Source organism: Panthera uncia, chromosome X, assembly GCF_023721935.1.
Source record: "Panthera uncia isolate 11264 chromosome X, Puncia_PCG_1.0, whole genome shotgun sequence".
Lineage (NCBI taxonomy): Eukaryota > Metazoa > Chordata > Mammalia > Carnivora > Felidae > Panthera > Panthera uncia.
Genome location: NC_064817.1, coordinates 74759676 through 74771949, shown reverse-complemented (window position 1 = coordinate 74771949; position 12274 = coordinate 74759676).

Sequence of the window (12274 nt, the reverse complement as noted above, 5' to 3'; positions counted from 1 at the left end):
AGAAATGGATAGATCATCTAGACACAAGGTCAATAGAGAAACAAGGGCCCTGAATGATACATTGGATCAGATGGACTTGACAGATACATTTAGAACTCTGCATCCCAAAGCAACAGAATATACTTTCTTCTCGAGTACACATGGAACATTCTCCAAGATAGATCATATACTGGGTCACAAAACACCCCTTCATAAGTATACAAGAATTGAAATCATACCATCCATACTTTCAGACCACAATGCGATGAAGCTTGAAATCAACCACAGGAAAAAGTCTGGAAAACCTCCAAAAGCGTGGAGGTTAAAGAACACCCTACTAAAGAGTGAGTGGGTCAACCAGGCACTTAGAGAAGAAATTAATAAATATATGGAAACAAACGAAAATGAAAATACAACAATCCGAAGGCTTTGGGATGCAGCAAAGGCAGTCCTGAGAGGAAAATACGTTGCAATCCAGGCCTATCTCAAGAAACAAGAAAAATCCCAAATACAAAATCTAACAGCACACCTAAAGGAAATAGAAGCAGAACAGCAAAGGCAGCCTAAACCCAGCAGAAGAAGAGAAATCATAAAGATCAGAGCAGAAATAAACAATATAAAATCTAAAAAACTGTAGAGCAGATCAATGAAACCAAAAGTTGGTTTTTTGAAAAAATAAACAAAATTGATAAACTTCCATCCAGGCTTCTCAAAAAGAAAAGGGAGATGACCCAAATAGATAAAATCATGAATGAAAATGGAATTATTACAAGCAATCCCTCAGAGATACAAACAATTATCAGGGAATACCAAGAAAAATTATATGCCAACAAATTGGACAACCTGGAAGAAATGGAAAAAATCCTAAACTCCCACACGTCTTCCAAAACTCAATCAGGAGGAAATAGAAAGCTTGAACAGACCCATAACCAGCGAAGAAACGGAATCAGTCATCAAAAATCTCCCAACAAATAAGAGTCCAGGACCAGATGGCTTCCCAGGGGAGTTCTACCAGACGTTTAAAGCAGAGATAATACCTATCCTTCTCAAGCTATTCCAAGAAATAGAAAGGGAAGGAAAACTCCCAGACTTATTCTATGAAGCCAGTATTTCTTTGATTCCCAAACCAGACAGAGACCCAGTAAAAAAAGGGAACTACAGGCCAATATCCCTGATGAATATGGATGCAAAAATTCTCAATAAGATACTAGCAAATCGAATTCAACAGCATATAAAAAGACTTATTCACCATGAACAAGTGGGATTCATTCCTGGGATGCAGGGCTGGTTCAACATTCGCAAATCAATCAACGTGATATATCACATTAATAAAAGAAAAGATAAGAACCATATGATCCTGTCAATCGATGCAGAAAATGCCTTTGACAAAAATCAGCACCCTTTCTTAATAAAAACCCTTGAGAAAGTCGGGATAGAAGGAACATACTTAAACATCATAAAAGCCATTTATGAAAGCTCACAGCTAACATCATCCTCAATGGGGAAAAACTGAGAGCTTTTTCCCTGAGATCAGGAACACGACAGGGATGCCCACTATCACTGCTGTTGTTTAACATAGTGTTGGAAGTTCTAGCATCAGCAATCAGACGACAAAAGGAAATTAAAGGCATCAAAATTGGCAAAGATGAAGTCAAGCTTTCACTTTTTGCAGATGACATGATATTATACATGGAAAATCCGATAGACTCCACCAAAAGTCTGCTACAACTGATAAATGAATTCAGCAAAGTTGCAGGATACAAAATCAATGTACAGAAATCAGTTGCATTCTTATACACTAACAATGAAGCAACAGAAAGACAAATAAAGAAACTGATCCCATTCACAATTGCACCAAGAAGCATAAAATACCAGGAATAAATCTAACCAAAGATGTAAAAGATCTGTATGCTGAAAACTATAGAAAGCTTATGAAGGAAATTGAAGATATAAAGAAATGGAAAGACATTCCATGTTCATGGATTGAAAGAATAAAAATTGTCAAAATGTCAATACTACCCAAAGCTATCTACACATTCAATGCAATCCCAATCAAAATTGTACCAGCATTCTTCTCGAAACTAGAACAAGCAATCCTAAAATTCATATGGAACCACAAAAGGCCCCGAATAGCCAAAGCAATTTTGAAGAAGAAGACCAAAGCAGGAGGCATCACAATCCCAGACTTTAGCCTCTACTACAAAGCTGTCATCATCAAGACAGCATGGTATTGGCACAAAAACAGACACATAGACCAATGGAATAGAATAGAAACCCCAGAACTAGACCCACAAACGTATGGCCAACTAAGCTTTGACAAAGCAGGAAAGAACATCCAATCTAAAAAAGTCTCTTTAACAAATGATGGTGAGAGAACTGGACAGCAACATGCAGAAGGTTGAAACTAGACCACTTTCTCACAGCATTCACAAAAATAAACTCGAAATCGCTAAAGGACCTGAATGTGAGACAGGAAACCATCAAAACCCTAGAGGAGAAAGCAGGAAAAGACTTCTCTGACCTCAGCTGTAGCAATCTCTTACTCGACACATCCCCAAAGACAAGGGAATTAAAAGCAAAAGTGAATTACTGGGACCTTAGGAAGATAAAAAGCTTCTGCACAGCAAAGGAAACAACCAACAAAACCAAAAGGCAACCAACGGAATGGGAAAAGATATTTGCAAATGACATATCGGACAAAGGGCTAGTATCCAAAATCTATAAAGAGCTCACCACACTCCACACCCGAAAAACAAATAACCCAGTGAAGAAATGGGCAGAAAACATGAATAGACACTTCTCTAAAGAAGACATCCGGATGGCCAACAGGCACATGAAAAGATGCTCAACGTCTCTCCTCATCAGGGAAATACAAATCAAAACCACACTCAGATATCACCTCATGCAAGTCAGAGCGGCCAAAATGAACAAATCAGGAGACTATAGATGTTGTAGAGGATGTGGAGAAACGGGAACCCTCTTGCACTGTTGGTGGGAATGCAAATTGGTGAAGCCACTCTGGAAAACAGTGTGGAGGTTCCTCAGAAAATTAAAAATAGACCTACTCTATGACCCAGCAATTGCACTGCTAGGAATTTACCCAAGGGATACAACAGTGCTGATGCATAAGGGCACTTGTACCCCAATGTTTATAGCAGCACTCTCAACAATAGCCAAATTATGGAAAGAGCCTAAATGTCCATCAACTGATGAATGGATAAAGAAATTGTGGTTTATATACACAATGGAGTAGTACAGGGCAATGAGAAAGAACGAAATATGGCCCTTTGTAGCAATGTGGATGGAACTGGAGAGTGTGATGCTAAGTGAAATAAGCCCTATAGAGAAAGACAGATACCATATGTTTTCACTCTTATGTGGATCCTGAGAAACTTAACAGAAACCCATGGGCGAGGGGAAGGAGAAAAAAAAGAGGTTAGAGTGGGAGAGAGCCAAAGCATAAGAGACTCTTAAAAACTGAGAACAAACTGAGGGTTGATGGGGGGTGGGCGGGAGGGGAAGGTGGGTGATGGGTATTGACGAGGGCACCTTTTGGTATGATCACTGGATGTTGTATGGAAACCAATTTGACAATAAACTTCAATAATTGAAAAAATAAAATAAAATAAAATATCAAAAAAGAGACTCTTAAAAACTGAGAAAAAACTGAGGGTTGATGGGGAGTGGGAGGGAGGGGAGGGTGGGTGATGGGTATTGAGGAGGGCACCTTTTGGGATGAGCACTGGGTGTTGTATGGAAACCATTTTCACAATAAATTTCATATATTGAAAAAAATAAATAAAAGAGGACAGTTCAAGCCATGGATTGCTCTTCTTTAAAAAAAAAAGATATAAAAACAACAGAAGACATGAGAAATTAAGATGGCAGAGAAGCACACAGCTGTATTGAGGTCAGAACATTTGGAACACCCAGGACATCAGTCTGTAGAGTGACAGGAAAATCTCCACAGGTGAAGGAGACAGCTTGGTGGGACAGAGATGCATGTATGTGCATTGGAAGAGATTAAACAGTGTAGGTATGGAGGGGAGGAAACGTCTGTGGAGAGACAAAAGGGAAAGAAAGAGAGACTGTGGATCGCAGTATTGTGTTAGGACAAGAGAGAAGCCTCTCGAGACCATGGACTGGGCAACAAAATTATGGAGAGTGACAGTTTCTACTTTGTAAACAGCCTTATGAGCATATCAGAGTTTTTAAAAGTGCATGACTTTGTCCATATGGAAACCGCTGCCATGTGCTCATGCCTGGAGTCAAGGGGATCTAGTCCTGGGGTGCAGTAGTGATCTCAGGGGTGCATTGGGACAGAACAGTCCGCTTCTTTGAGCACTGTGTGAAGAGAGTTTATGGCTCGCCCAAAGGCAAAGGACCTTGCAGGTGCCAGCCAAAGAACCTTTATCAGCAGGATTATGTGGGAGTACACCAGAACACAATCAACATGGTGCAGGCCCCTTACGACATGGGGTTTTGAATCAACCCAGCACTAGGAAGCACGGGAAAACTGTGGAGCAAGGGAAACCGGCTGCACATGCTACTCTGTGAGGGCTGACCGAATGGTGTAGTGTGAGACAACAGGTCCAGGGAGGAAAGATTGGGGTGTCTCCATTTTTCTCCCCATCACCAACATGGTGGGGCTTCAGGGAACAAGGCAGTGATCCCCAGTGGAGGCGGGATCTATTTACACCAAACCCATCCCTCTGTGCCTGGCAACTGCTTATCTATTGGAGCTGGACTGACACTGAGCAAACTGAGGCACTGAGCTTGCCTCTCCTCCAGACCAACACAGCCACTGGTCCCAGAGACCAACAGACAACTGTCCTGCAGTTTTGATGTTAGTTTATTTCTCTTTTTTTTACCTCTTTCTTTTCTTTCTTTCTTTTATTTTCTCTTCCATTTCTTTCTACACTCTCCTTTTTTTTCCCCTGGATTCAAGCTAATAGTTTCTGATTTTATTTTTGGTCAAATCTATCTATCATCTATCTATCTATCTATCTATCTATGTTTTGCTTGTTTAATCAGACATTTTTACTCTACTATTTTTTTTTGGGGGGACAGAGAGAGACAGAGCATGAACGGGGGAGGGGCAGAGAGAGAGGGAGACACAGAATCGGAAACAGGCTCCAGGCTCCGAGCCATCAGCCCAGAGCCCGACGCGGGGCCCAAACTCACGGACCGCAAGATCGTGACCTGGCTGAAGTCGGACGCTTAACCGACTGCGCCACCCAGGCGCCCCTTACTCTACTATTTTTTACACCATTTCTATATCTCCTTCTTCTTTATTTTCCTTTCTCTGTCTCTGGATTAAATTTATAGTTCCTTTGATTCTCTGCTTGGTCTTTTATTCCACCCCGTTCATTTTTCTCTTTGTTTGGGATCAGGTTCCCTGCCCTTTCCTTTTTTCCAGGGTTACTTTAACAAACAAATCAAAGCACACCTGGTTGAAAGTCCAAACAATCCTCCACTATGAATAAGGAGGAGCTTTGTAGAGGACTGACTAGTGGGATAGAGCAGTCCAAGTATGCAACAACAGAGTGCAAGCAACACATTCCAAAAAAACGCTTCCTGAAGAGCCAGGCCCTGGGCAGTGTATGACCTCTTTTGAATATAGTAGTACTCACAGGTACAGGACACATAACAAGCTATTAAAACACGTAAAAGACAGAAACTTAGCTATAATGATGAAACAGAAGAAATCTCCTCAAAATAAATTCCAGGAAGAAATTAAAGCCAGAGAATTGCTCAAAACAGATATAAACGATATATCTGAACAAGAATTTAAAATAACAGTTATAAGACTAATAGCTTTGCTTGAAAACAGTATAAAAGACAGCAGAGAATCTATTGCTACAGAGGTCAAAGACCTAAGAAATAGCCACAGTGAATTAAGAAACACTATAAATGAGATGAAAAATAAACTAGATACAGTGACAGCAAGGATGGAAAAAGGAGAGGAGAGAATAGGTAAAATAAAAGATAAAATTATGGAAAATATTATGAAGCTAAAAAAAGAGGGAAAGGAAATTACTAGACCACGAGGAGAGAATTAGAGACCTAAGTGATTCAATTAAATGACATAATATCCATATCAAGAGTTCCAGAAGAAGAGAGGAAAAAGGGTAGAAGGTTTATTTGAATAAATTATATCCAAGAATTCACCTACACTGGGGAAGGAAACAAGCATCAAAGTCAGGGAGACACAGAGAACTCCCTTAATAATGAATAAAAACAGGTCAACACTACAATATACCCTGGTGAAATTGGCAAAATACAAAGATAAAGAAAGATTTCTGATAGCATCTGAGGACAAATGGGTCTTAACCTACAAGGGTAGAAATATAAGGGTTGTAGCAGACATTTTCACTAAAACTTGGCAGGCCATAAGAAAGTGGAAGGAAATATTCAATATGGTGAATAGAAAAAAATATACAGCCAAGAATACTTTATCCAGCAAGGTTGTCATTCAGAATAGAAAGAGAGATAAAGTCTTTCCAAGACAAACAAAAACTAAAGGAGTTCATAACCACTAAACCAGGCCTGCAGGAGATCCTAAGGAGCACACAGTGAGTGGAATACAGCAAAGACTACAAAGGACCAGAGACATCACCATGAGCACAAAACCTACAGGTAACACAATGACACTAAAATCCATATCTTTTGGGGCACCTGGGTGGCTCAGTTTGTTAAGTGTCTGGCTTTGGCTCAGGTCATGATTTTGCAGTCTGTGAGTTCAAGCCGCGTGTTGGGCTCTGTGCTGACAGCTCAGAGCCTAGACCAGCCTTCAGATTCTGTGTCTCCCTCTCTCTCTGCCTCTTCTCCACTCACACTCTGTCTCTCTCTCTCAAAGGTTAATAAACGTTAAAAAATTAAATCCATATCTTTCAATAATCACTCTGAATACAAATAGACTAAATGCACCAATCAAAAAATATACGGTATAAAAATGGATCAAAAAACATTATATATATGGTGTTTACAAAACATTCATTTTTGACCAGAGGACACCTGCAGATTGAGAGTGAGGGGATGCAGAATTGTCTGTCATGCTAATGGACATCAAAAGAAAGCCAGAGCACCCATACTGATATCCGATAAACTAGATTTTAAAACAAAGACTATAACAAGAGATGAAGAAGGGCATTATATCATAATTAAATGGTCTATACATCAAGAAGAGCTAAAATTGTAAATGTTTATGCTCCCAACTTTAGGGAACCCAAATATGTAAATCAATTAAACCAAACATAAATAAATGTCTAGATAATAATATTGTGATTGTAGGGGGTTTTAATACTTCACTTACAATAATGGACAGATCGTCTAGGGAGAAAATCAACAAGGAAACAACAGCTCTGAATGGTACATTGGGTCAGATGAATTTAACAGATATATTCAGAACTTTCATCCAAAAGCAGCAGAATACACATTCTTCTCCATTGCACATGGAACATTCTCCAAAATAGATCACACACTGGATAACGAAACAGCCCTCAACAAGTACAGAAATATTGAGATCATATCATGCATATTTTCAATTCACAACACTATGAAACATGAAATCAACCACAAGAAAAAATTTAGAAAGCCCCCAAATACATACAGGTTAAAGAACATCCTTCTAAAAAATGTATGGGTCAACCAGGAAATTAAAGAAAAAAATTTAAAACACATGGAAGCAAATGAAAATCAAAACACAACAGCCCAAACCCTTGGGGATGCAACAAAGCCAGTCCTAAGAAGAAAATGCATTGCAGTTCAGGCTTATCTCAAGAAGCAAGAAAGTTCCCAAATACACAAACTAACCTCACACCTAAAGGAACTAGAAAGGCAACAGCAAAGAAAGTCCAAAGCTAGAAGAAGAGAAATAATAAAGATTAGAGCAGAAATAAACAATAGAGAATTCAAAAGGGGGAAAAAAACAGTAGAACAGATCAATGAATCTAAGAGCTGACTTTTTGAAAGAGTAAACCTAATTGATAAATCCCTAGCCAGTCTTCTCCAAAAAAAAAAAAAAAAAAAAAATAGGGAGGAAACTAACAGATAAAATCACAAATGAAAGAGGAGCGATCACAAACAACACCACAAAAATACAAAAAATTATTAGAGAGTAGTATAAAAATATGCCACAAACTGGACAATCTGAAAGACATGGACAAATTTCTAGACACTAACACATACCAAAACTCAAATGAGAAGAAATAGAAAATTTTAACAGACACAAAACCAGTGAAGAAATTGAATCTGTTATCAAAAATATCCTAACAAAAAAGCGTCCTAGGCCAGACAGCTTTCCAGGGGAATTCTACAAGACATTTCAAGCAGAGTTAGTAGCCTTTCTTCTTAAGGTCTTTCAAAAAATAGAAGCGGAAGGAAAGTTTGCAGACTCAATCTATGAACCCAGCATTACTTGGTTCCCAAACCAAAGACCCAACTAAAAAGGAGTATTATAGCCAATATCCCTAATGAACATGTATACAAAAATTCTCAGAGATACCTGGAAATCAAATTCAGCTGTATATTAAAAAGAATTATTTGCCATTATCAAGTGGGATTCATTCCTGGGCTGCAGGACTGGCTCAATATTCATAAATCAATCATTGTGATACATCACATTAATAGAAGAAAGGATAAGAACCATATGGTCCTATCATTAAGGCAGAAAAAACATTTGACAAAATTCAGCAGCATCTTTTCTTAATAAAAAAGCTCAAGAAAATTGGGATAGAAGGAACATAACTTAACATCATAAAAGCCATTTATGAAAGGCCCACAGCTAGTAACATCTTCAATGGAGAAAAAATGAGAGCTTTCCCCAAGATCAGGAACATGACAGGGATGCTCACTCTTACTACTCTTGCTTAACATACTGTTGAAAGTCCTACCTCAGCAATCAGACAAGAAAACAAAATAAAGTCCATCCAAATTGACAAAGAACTCAAACTTTCACTCTTCACAGATGACATGATTCTCTACATGGAAAATCCAAATGACTCCACCAAAAAACTGCTAGAGCTGATACATGAATTCAGCAACATCGCAGGATATAAAATCAGTGTGCAGAAATCAGTCGCTTTTCTATACACCAATAATGAGGCAACATAAAGAGATATTAAAGAATTGATCCCATATATGATTGCACCATGAACCATGATATACCTAGGAATAAACATAACCAAAAAAGTAAAAAAAAAAAATCTGTACGCTGAAAACTATAGAAAATTCATGAAAAAAATTGAAGAAGACACAAGGGAATGGAAAAAGATTCCATGCTCATGGACTGGAAGAACAAATATTGTTAAAATGTCTATCCTACCAAAAGAAATCTACACATTCAATTCAATACCATTCAAAATAGCACCAGCCTTCTTCACAGAGCTAGAACAAACAATCCTAAAATTTGTATGAAACCACAAAACATCTCAAATAGCCAAAGTAATGTTGAAGAAGAAAAGGAAAGCTGAAGACATCACAATCCTGGACTTTATTACAATGTCTATGTGACAAATATGTAATCATCCAGACAGTATGGTATTGGCACAAAAGAGACATATATACCAAAGGAATAGAATAGAGAACCCAGAACTGTACTCACAAATGTATGGCCAAGAAACCTTCAACAAAGCTGAAAAGAGTACGCAATGGAAAAAAGACTGTCTCTTTAGCAAATGGTGCTGGGAGAACTGGACAGCCACATGCAAAAGAATGATACTGGACCACTTTTTACACTATACACAAAAATAAATTCAAAATGGATGAAAGACTTAAATGTAAGATAGGAATCCATCAAAATCCTACCGTTGAAAACAGACAGCAACCTCTTTGACCTCAGTCGCATCAACTTCTTACTTGACATGTCTCCAAAGGCAAGGGAAATAAAAGAAAAAATGAACTATTGGGACCTCATCAAGATAAAAAGCTTCTGCACAGTGAAGGAAACAATCAACTAAACTAAAAGGCAACCAACAGAATGGAAGAAGATATTTGCAAGTGACATATCATAAAGGTTTAGTATCATAAATCTATAAAGAACTTAATAAAGTCAACACTGAAAAAACAAATATTTCAGTGAAGAAATGGGTAGAAGACATGAATAGACTTTTTCCAAAGAAGGCATTCAGATAGCAAACAGACACATGAAAAGATGCTCAACATTACTAGTCATCAGGGAAATACAAGTCAAAACCACATTGAGATACCACCTCACACTGGTCAGAGTGGCTAAAGTTAACTCAGGAAACAACAGATGTTGGCGAGGATGCGGACAAAGGGGAACCCACTTGCATTGTTGGTGGGAATGTAAACTAGTGCAGCCACTCTGTATTTTTTTTTGTTTGTTTCTTTGTTAGTTTGTTTGTTTTTTTTAATATATGAAATTTATGTCAAATTGGTTTCCATACAACACCCAGTGCTCATCCCAAAAGATGCCCTCTTCAATGCCCATCACCTACCCTCCCCTCCCTCCCACACCCCATCAACCCTCAGTTTGTTCTCAGTTTTTAAGAGTCTCTTATGCTTTGGCTCTCTCCCTCTCTAACCTCTTTTTTTTCCCTTCCCCTCCCCCATGGGTTTCTGTTAAGTTTCTCAGGATCCACAAAATGAACAAATCAGGATACTATAGATGCTGGAGAGGATGTGGAGAAACAGGAACCCTCTTGCACTGTTGGTGGGAATGAAAACTGGTGCAGCCACTCTGGAAAACAGTGTGGAAGTTCCTCAAAAAATTAAAAATAGATCTACCCGATGACCCAGCAGTAGCACTGCTAGGAATTTACCCAAGGGATACAGGAGTACTGATGCATAGGGGCACTGGTACCCCAATGTTTATAGCAGCACTCTCAACAATAGCCAAATTGTGGAAAAAGCCTAAATGTCCATCAACTGATGAATGGATAGAAATTGTGGTTTATATACACAATGGAGTACTACGTGGCAATGAGAAAGAATGAAATATGGCCCTTTGTAGCAACGTGGATGGAACTGGAGAGTGTGATGCTAAGTGAAATAAGCCACTCTGTAAAAGAGGGTGGAGGTTCCTCAAAAAATTGAAAATAGAATTACCCTACGACCCAGCAATAGCACTACTAGGAATTTATCCAAAGGATACTGGATTATTGATTCGAAGAGTCACACACACCCCAATATTTATAGCAGCACCAGCAATAATAGCTAAATTATGGGTAGAGCCCAAATGGCCACCAACCGATGAATGGATAAAGAAGATGTGGTATATATATATACAACTAAATACAACTCAGTGATGAAAAAGAATGAAATCTTACAATTTGCAACTATATAGATGGAACTAGAGGGTATTATGCTGAGCTAAATATGTCAGTCAGAAAAAAACAGATTTCCTATGATTTCACTCATATGTGGAATTTGAGAAACTTAGATGACCATAGCGGAAGGGAAGGAAAAATAAGAAAAACCATATGAGACTCTTAAATACAGACAACAAACTCAAGTTTGATGAGGGTGGGAGGTTGGGGGTTTGGGCAAAATCGGTGATGGGCATGGAGGAAGGCACTTGTTGTATGTAAGTTATGAATATGAAGTTATACAACAATGGTTGTTGTATGTAAGTTATGAATCATGGGAATCTACTCCTGAAGCCAAGACTACACTGTTTGTTAGCTAACTTGACAATAAATTTTAAAAAGTAAATAAAAATTTAAAAAGAACACGCAAGAAGATTATATTCAGTGGAAAGTTTGAGTATCTTACCAGGAGATGCTGATTAGTTTCCTGGAACCTTAAGAGCCAGGCTATTCTGTGTAATTTCACTTCTTCTCCTTTCACTTTTTTGCAACATTGTTTCAGGTAGGAAATATAAATTATTACTATTACCTTCCAAACATTATTAATCCCAGTTCAGAATGTTCTTTAGAGGATGCTGATTTTTTTTTTTTGAAATTGATAAGCTGTTTTGATATTGCTAATCATGAAACCTATTTTCTTGACTGGTAGTTCTGTGGCTATGAGGTCCACAAGTAGTCTGAGAAGCAGGATGGAAGCCACTGTTCCCCTCTAGGAACTTCAGCTATAAAAATTGTTGTACATTATCTGATTCCATGCCATATTTGTTACCAATATGCCTATGTGCTCTGTTAGTATTTCATGCCTTAGACGTGAGTTTTAAGCAAAGTTTTACCACTTTATTACACCACAAACAAAAATAAACTGAAAATGGATGAAAGACCTACATGTCAGACAGGCATCCAACAAAATATTAGAGGACAAAACACGCAACAACAACTTTGACCTTGGCTGCAGCAACTTCTTA